Source organism: Pteronotus mesoamericanus, unplaced genomic scaffold (assembly GCF_021234165.1).
Source record: "Pteronotus mesoamericanus isolate MK-2021 breed Mesoamerican mustached bat unplaced genomic scaffold, CSHL_Meso_final scaffold_651, whole genome shotgun sequence".
NCBI lineage: Eukaryota > Metazoa > Chordata > Mammalia > Chiroptera > Mormoopidae > Pteronotus > Pteronotus mesoamericanus.
Window position 1 is genome coordinate 31236841 of NW_026555325.1, and position 9225 is coordinate 31246065.

Below are 9225 nucleotides of genomic sequence, written 5' to 3' on the forward strand. Positions count from 1 at the left end.
AAGTGGCTGACTTAAACTAACATTCCTCAAAGATCAGAGACTGTGTTGCTCATTTCTGTTGCTTTTTACTTCAGCTGATATATGGAGATGCTCAATACGTATTTGGTAAATAAAAAAAGATTAATGTTATATCCTGGAATGTAAATTTAATGGGTAATCTTTCAAATAGACTAGAAAGAGGATAAAACTTCCAAACAAATGTGGTAATGGATGATGGAATAAAAAAAAACAATAAAAAATATGATAAGGAAGGAATGAAATGTAGCCAGTAGAAAAAAAAATTACAAAAGAAGGTGGTAATTTAAATTCATTCTTCGAGTTAACTGCCTTAAATGCAAATGGCCCAAACTCCTAGTTACGGCATATGTTGTCAGCCTAGATTAAACAGAAAACCAACAGAGCTTGTTTATAGGAGACACATCTGAAGTAATTATGGCAATATTTTTTACATTTTTATTCATTCATTTATTTGCTTATTTATTTAATTGTTTATACTATTACAGGTGCCCCGTTTTACCCCCTTCACCCTCCTCCACCCAGCCCACCCACCACTTCCATAGTCAACCCCACACCGTTGTCCATGTCCATGGGTCCTTCATGTATTTTCTTTGACTAATCCCTTCACCTTCTTTCAGTTAGTCCCCATTTCGTCCCACCCCCCATACAGCCATCAGTCTATTCCATAATTCCATGCCTCTTGTTCTATTTTGCGCATTAGTTTATTTTGTTTATTAGATTCCTCTTATAAGTGAAATCATATGATATTTGTCTTTCAGCGACTGGCTTATTTCACTTAGCACAATACTCTCCAGTTCCATCCATGCTGTCAAAAAAGGCAGGAATTCCTTCTTTTTTCTGCTGTGTAGTATTCCATTATGTAAATGTACGGTAGTTTTTGACCCATTCATCTAGTAATGGGCACTTAGGATGTTTCCAAATCTTGCCTATTGTAAATAGCGTTGCTATGAACATAAGGGTGAATACTTTTTTTTGAGTTGCTGTTTGGGATTCTTAGGTTATATTCCCAGCAGTGGAATTGCTAGGTCAAAAGGCAGTTCCATTTTTAATTTTTTGAGGAAACTTCATATTGTTTCCCACAGTGGCTGCACCAATCTTCATTCCCACCAACAGTGCACGAGGGTTCCTTTTTCTCCACATCCCCGCCAGCAGTTGTTTATTGACTTATTAATGAATGATAGCCATTTTAGTAGGTGTGAGGTCATATCTCATTGTGGTTTCATTTTTCATCTCTCTGATGGCTAGTGATGTTGAGCATCTTTTCACATGTCTATGGTCCATCTGTATGTCCTCCTTGGAGAAGTGTCTATTCAGGTCCTTTGCTGATTTTTTAATTTGATTGTTTGTCTTCCTGGTGTTGAATCTATGAGTTCTTTATATATTTTGGAGATTAAACCCTTGTCTGATGTATCATTGACAAATATGTTCCCCTTATACAGCTGGTTCCCGATGATGAGCTGTGCAGAAGATTTTTAATTATGGCAATACTTTTGAAAGGAGTTTTAGAGAGACTCACTGAGGCATATATGGAAATAATGATATATTATCTGAGCTTTGCTTCAGAATAGTTTTGGATGAGAGTGGCAAATGGGAATATAGATAAAAGAAGTTGATCATGTTGTAATTTGCCACATTAACATACAAAGAAGAAAAATATTAGGGTCATCCAATAGGTGCAAAAAACATGTGACAAAAATCTAACATGCATTTTATAGTTAAAATTGTTAACAAATTGGGAATAGATGATAATTTCCTTAATCTGATAAAGGTTAGCTACCCCAAAAGGTATAGCAAAGATTATATTTAATAGTGAAACACTGAAAGCTTTCACTTTGAGATTGGGAACAAGACCACATATACTGTATAATCACTTAGTTCATTGTACTAGATGTCCTTATTAATTCAATAAGGTGAGCTAAAAAATTAAAACCCATAATGGCTTGAAGAGGAAGAAATAAAGCTGCCATTATTTAGTAAGGATATGATTGTGTACAAAGGAAATCCAAAAACATTTAAGTATCAAATACTATAAGTTAATCCAGAAGATTTGCAAGACTTCTTTAGATAAAACAATAAGATATTAATGGGAAGAATCAAAGACATTAATAAGAATTTAAACAGATTTACATGTTATAAATTAGTAGACAGAACAACAAGGGGGAAAGACTCCTATCTGTCTATCTGTTTTCAAGACTTAATAATTCAACAACAATTAAGATAATGAGCAACTGGTGCAAACGTAGATAAATAGATCAAAGGAACAGAGTATGGAGACCCAAAACAGGGCCATGCATCTGTGAACACTTGATTTTTAACCAGAGTGGCACTGCGCAGGAGTGGAGAATGGGCTTTTCAATAAATGGCACTGGTATCCATACTGGATGTCATCACATCATACAAAAAAAAGTCTGTTCCAGGTACATGCTAGCCCTAAATGTATAAAGCAAAACAACAAAGATATTGGAGAATGTGGTAGTTATTAATACTGCCCACCAAATATTTCTAATTCTCACTTAGGTTCATATTAGGATAATTTCCTATTCCCTTGAACTAGGTATAGCCATATAACTTTCAGTGTAAAGTGACTGGAAATAATATGTGCTTCCTTGTGAAATCTTTAAAAGCCAGTGAATTATTCTACCTATTCTTTTTCACACTGTCATGGCAACTGGGAATGCTCCGGATGGTGGCTACTCCGTCCCAGAGACTAATGGGTCCCAGTTTGAGGATAAGTCAACCCTGTGCTGATAAGCAAGATAAATATGAGCAAAAATGAACCTAGTGTTTTAATTTGATGAAATTCTTGTAGTTTCTTATTGCAATGTAACTCACAGTATCCTTACTGTTAGAGATATTATTATGAGGAATGGGTTTTTAATAACAAAAAATAATAAAATATATGTCGATTTTGTAGGAGTTGATGGTAGATAGCATGGGAGCTGATATGAAACAATGAAAGAGAGATTGGTGTTATCTGGGACAAAATATTTGTCAAGCAGTTGTCTGCAATAATTTATGAGTAACACACCTCATGAACTTGGGGCTCTAGGAGAAAGGATTGGAAAACAGAATGTGTTGTCTGCTATTGGCCACATTAGATAGGATATTACAAAAAAGAGAGGAGCTCCGAAAAATGGGTTACTGACAATTTTGTAGCTGCAGTTAAAAAAAAAAAAAAGGAGGAGAAGGGGAAGGAGAAGGAGGAGAAGGAGGGGGAGGGGAAGGGAAAGAGGGAGGGGGAGAAGGAGAAGGAGGAGGAGGAGACAGTCCAGAAATTAATCAGAGTCGGAAAACACAACTGCTCTCACCACAGCCACTAGAAGAAAACTGAAAAAGTTTTGAGTAAGAAAAACTAAACTCTGCCTTGTGGCAAAGGTTAAATGAGATTCTGGTCTTAACACCATTGTTACAACCTCTGAAAATCCTTTGTGAAAGTATTTGCTGCAGAGTAAAAGTCAAACTAAAGGTGTGGCATTCAGTACCTCCTTTCAAATGGCCTAGGGAAAAGAGGCTGAAATGTGGTTCCCCCAAACTCAATTTACCTGCAAATATGTGGGGAGGGAGTCAAAGCAATAAACAGAGCAAATCTAAGGACAATGTCTAAAAAGAACAGTAGATTTGGCTTTCGGAACATGGGACTGACAGGACACAAATAGTTAGAAACTTACTATGTTCTTAAGAGAGTTGTATGATTAAAAAAAAAACAAACCAAACACAAATCTTGATATTGAAAATCTATGGACTTAAAATGACTTTGTACCACCAAACATATATGGAAGAAGGGGAGGCTGTCAGAGAGCTACCCAGCTCCCAGGAAGGTGTGTTTGCCAGTGCCCACTTCAGGTGTGGACAGGTAGCGTAATTCCCACCACACTGAGCCACAGGCCGCAAAGAACCCTGGATGGAGGAGCTCCTCCTACGGAGCGGATCTGGATCTAGTCAAGAAATGCACATACACACAAGGCAGAGGGTCTTCAACATAGCTTCCCAGCCAGGTTTCAAAATTGCTATGAATCAGTGACTTATGTATTTCTTGAATTTTTCCATTTTCTAAATGGAAGTGCTTATTGTGTTTACTTAGTCCCTTCCCCTTATCATATATTCACATTTTATGTTTTTCTTCATAACTAGGCATTTCCACTAAAATCAGTGTTTTTCTCTGGACAGGTTTTTAATAAATGTGAATAATTAAATGTATATGAGGTCACTGTATATTTGTTTTTAAAGTGTTCTAAGGAAAAGAAACACAATTACACACAGAAATAAACTCCCCCAGGATTACAGACTTTAGATGTAAAGGGGAAAGTGCCAAAGTTAAGTAAAATATTTTATCTAAAAGGAGTATGACAGCTAAAAGTCAAATATATAACCAAGTAATTAAAGATCAATAAGAAATTTGGATGAAATAAAATTAAATGTTTTTGGCCTAAGATGTTTGAGAATTTCCAAATGGGGTTAAACATTTTATTTCAATGTTATTTTATTACTTATAGGGGTCCCTATATTATAGCTTGTCTCCTTTAAAAAAATAGATTATATTACTTTTACCATCCATTTGCTAGTAAATGTTTGAAGTTATCCAAACTAGTTGTATCATGTGGATGCTTTAAAAGAGTCATAATTCTGTAACTTTATCTCCAGGCTTCTCTTTTCTTCTACAACATTTGGGGTTTTTTAAAAGCTTTTATTTTCTCAATGACCTTTACGTTTCTTTAGATCAATGCCCTTCACTTTCATTTCTCCAAAGGAGATATCCAGGATGAATGATGATGTAGAAATGATTCCATCACCATGGAGACCCAGATCCACACATATTGGTTGCTTGCCTGGAATAGATATTATGTAGTCAAGGAACTTCTCCTAAATGTTCTTGATTATTTAAAATAATAGTGGCTTTAAAGAAATTACTTCCTCTGTTAATTTCTCACTATTAATTACTTATAAATTGAAAACCTATTATTTTCATCTATGACATTATCATACAGTAACTCTTGCTAATAAAATTCATCACATGATTTTTTTTCTCGGTAAGATGTTATATACAGTAAGGTACTTTTAAATCTTTTGGGAAAATTATATTCTTGGTTCTTCTATGGTTTTTCTCCTTTTTGATGTTTCAGGATACTGATTTGGTTTTATAGAGGACAAGACAAACCCCAGAGTGCATGGTAGCTAGGAGGTATCAAGCATGTCATTAGGCATTTCCCATCACCGTTTTGTAAGCTCACTGATATTTAGTTTGGGATAAGTTTTACAGCACAAAAATAATTATTCCAATATTGAAGTGCAATTTCCATATTTCAACTATCCCATAATTTTTTTTTTTTTTTTTACCAACTTTACCTAGAAGGTGCAATAGGCAATCTAGCACTCTTGCTAGATCAAGACCCTGAGTTGATGGGGAAGGCTAAGCCAATGATAGAATTATAGTTGTGATTGAGAAAAGCACTTATGGAAGTACTTGGCTCCTGTTGCAAATAATCTGGATAAAGAGAATTGAGTGGAATGTTCCACTGCTCAGCATTTCTGACAAGATGTCTCTAAGGTGAAATTGATTGTATCATTTTTAGTGGTGTTCATTAGGAAGTTTTAAAAACCACACATAATCTGTGCCCCCCCTACCCCTTGGATAACCGAAGAGTCCCCATTTGTTTACTTCCTAAAGCTCATCAATACCTTATTTCCCTCTCTGTAAAAGTATTTTCTTGCTAATTTCTTGTGTTTTAGATTACTTTGTGATTTTAACCATAATTCCTTAGACTCTTTTGATACAATTTTCTCCTACCAATATGAAATCAATTGTATCCCAGAAACATTTTTTTAACAGCCTGCTGTTTATAAAACCTTGCCTTAGCTATTATGTATGATACAAAGAGGAGAGCCAAGCTGCTGTTTTGGGAGTGCTTACTGTGAGTGAGAAAACCCTGCACTTGGCCTTTTAGCCACATTGTCTTGTTTAGTTCTTACAGCAACTCTATTGGACAATTTTTTCCCCATTTTACTGAAGAAAAATTTAGGCTCAGAGAGGATAGCGGGTGCAATGTCACATATCAGAGTTGGAATTCAAATCCTAGTTTAACTAACTCTAAAACTCATTGCTATTCTTCAATATTTTGCTATAGCAAAAATGACTGAGATAGCTTCACTGCTAGAAATGTACATGAGCCATATTTCTAGGCAAATTTAAATAATTGTCAGAACAAAGCACCATGGGAAGAAGGGTTCATTCCACCAGGTTGATCAAAGAAGGCCCAGCCAAGAAGATGGCTCTGAAAGAAGGCTCGGAGGATGCGTAGGAACTTACCCAACAGGTAAAAGGCTTAGGGACCATCTGGGCTGGTTAAGGAGCAGCAGAAGCAAAGGCAGGTGGCTCTCGGGCACACAGAGTATCTTGGGAACAGAGCTCTTTAGATGCCAAAGGAAGGAGTTTTGACTTTATAAATAATGAGGCATTGCAAGCGCTGGAGCAGGGGAGTGAAGCCCTCCGTCCTGGGCATTGAGAGAAGAATGCTGGGGCACAGCGAAGAAGAGATTACATGGTTATTTTGGTGGTCCACTTGAGAAAGAGTCAGGGTCGCAGGGAAATAAACAACTAGGGAGCCGCAAAAATGTGCCCAAAAGCCCCATCTGTTGCATTCTGGAAGCGAGGCATATGGGGGGAATCCAGAGTTACTGAGACTTCCACACTGGGCGACTGAGCAGGTCATGATTTCCGTCACTGCAATAGGGAACAGAGTGGAGGGCAATTGTTGTTAGGCTACAGAGTGGAATTTGGGACAGTTCTAGGGCGCCAATGACATACATGGGGAGCTAGCTGGTCTGGAGCTACAGATGCAAACCTGGGGGGATTTTTATGAGGCCGTGGGCATGAGATACCATGAGAGAGGGAAGAGGACAGAGTCTCTTTTATGAGCCCGTTGACAAGTAAATGAGGTCAGATTAGGCAGGCCAAAGTCACTGACTAAGGGACTTGAAGACTGAACGTAACTTGTCTCAGTAAATAAGAGGCCAGAGAATAAGTGCAGGGCCAGGTTAGGAAAAGGAGGGATGGGAGACAAGGAAGTTTGTGCAGAAGATCTGGGGACAATGTAGCAGGAACAATTTTAATGTCTTTAAAAGAGTTTTGCCTCTCAGAGGACCCACCAGCAATGGTGAGAGTTCCCCATGCAAGATCCCTGACGCACTGGAGAGTCTGGCTCAGTGGCAGTTAAGGGACAGTCTTCCTCCCTCTAATTCCTCCATAGCATGCCCTGCATGTGCTCCCAGACTGGGCTTATTGACCTTCTATTTACTGTTATCTACTGTCCAGCAAAAACTCTGGACTATAACGGGGAGCCAGAGGCAGATATGTGTGGTGAGGGCGCCGCTCTGTATCTGACGGCAGTGGTGGTTACACAGATCCGCCCAGGTGATAAAATGACAGAATCACACACATATGTTACCAGTGTAAGCTTCCCAGTTTTGATATTGGACTACAGTTACCTAAGATGTAAAAATGAGGGACACTTGATGAAGGACATAGAGTTGTCTCTATTATTTTTGCAGTTTCCTGTAGAGCTACAATTATTTCAAAATAAAAAGTTTTTAAAAGGGCAGGTGAGTTTGTACAGTCGATCTTTCTTTGATATGTTTGGTTTCAACCTTTTGACTGATAACAAATGTGGGGCCTTTATCAATACCCCTTAAGTGTTTTTAACCATCAATCTTGAAAGATTTTCTTTTTTGTTTCGTTTCAGTTCTGCTTGCTTCCAGGTCTAACTGCTTTGCCTCCAATTCTAGTAATACTCTGTCTCCACCATTATACTTATTTCATAATTTTGAAAAAATAGAAAAATATATGATAGAAAAGACATGCCTCCAAATGTCTACATATAAAGATTTATAGGACAGGAATTCATCCGTCAAGGGGTTTAAAAATAACTACATTAGCTTCTTCTTCGTATTCTTTTTTTTTTAAACTCATCCATCCACCATGTTTTTATCTCCAGCATTTCTTCTTGGTCCTTTTTTAGGATTTCTGTCTCAGTGTACATCATCCATCTTGCATGACGTCTGATTTATCCATCAGCGCCTTTAGCACGTTAATCATAGTTGTTTTAAATCTCAAGTCTGATAATTCCAATATCCCTGCTGTATCTGGTTCTGATCTTTGCTCTATCCTTTCAAAGAGTTTTTTTCTCCCTTTTTGTATGCTTTCTAATTTTTTCTGTGATAATCAGATGGGAACTACTGGGTAAAAGAGCTCCTGTAAATAGGCCTTCAGTGGGGTGGTGAGGTGGGGGGAGGGAAGCATTCTATTGTCCTATGATTAGGGCTCAGTCTTTTAGTGAATCCTGCCTCTGGGCCGCGAACTTCACAAGCGTTTCTCCCTGTCCCCCCACAGAATGGCTAGAGTGGGCTGGAGTCAGGTGTATCCACTCCCCAGCTAAGCTCTGGTTAGCAACCGTGTTTTGCCATGTATAATGCACACCCATGTTTTTGTGCGCATTATACACAGGATTATTGTACCCATGGTATGTAATCATTATGTCCATGTATAATGCACAACCTTATTTTTCCCTCAAAAATTTGGGCGAAAAAGTGAGCGTTATACATGGCAAAATACGTCCTTTCTCCTAAGGACAGGACTTTTTAATAGAAGGACAGAGTGGTTTGGTATATTTCACAATGGTTCCTTTCCCCTTCTCCTGTGGGAAGTCCCGAAAGACTTTTCCCTGGTATTTACTGTGGGAAACTGGTTGAGCTCCTGAGGTAAATCTCAAAATATTGCGGCGGCTGCTCTATGACCAGGCTCCCCGGAGCTTTCAGCTCTCACTGCGGAGGCTCCACGCGGAGCCTCCAGCAATCATCAAACACAGCCCAGGTTTTCCCAGCCCAGCGCTGACTCCCGCAGCGGCTTCTGCGTGGGAATCGCTGCTTCGGGAAGACGCAACGCCCTGCGCTCCCCCCCCCCCGCTCTCTCCAGCCTTGGGGGCAGCCGCGTGCTCGGTGTCCTTCTCGTTCTTACGGATTCAAGACGAGCTGTGGATTTGTCAGTCTGCTCAACTTTTACTTGTGAGGATGGCGTGGCGACTTCCAAGCCCCGTACCTGTGGATCCGGAGACCAGCAGTCCCAGAGCAAAGAGTTTTCAATCAGCTTAATCTGGGGTTCAAGCTGCCCTTCATTTCCTAATCAGTGGTTTGATCGCATGCCCCTTTGGTCTCAGT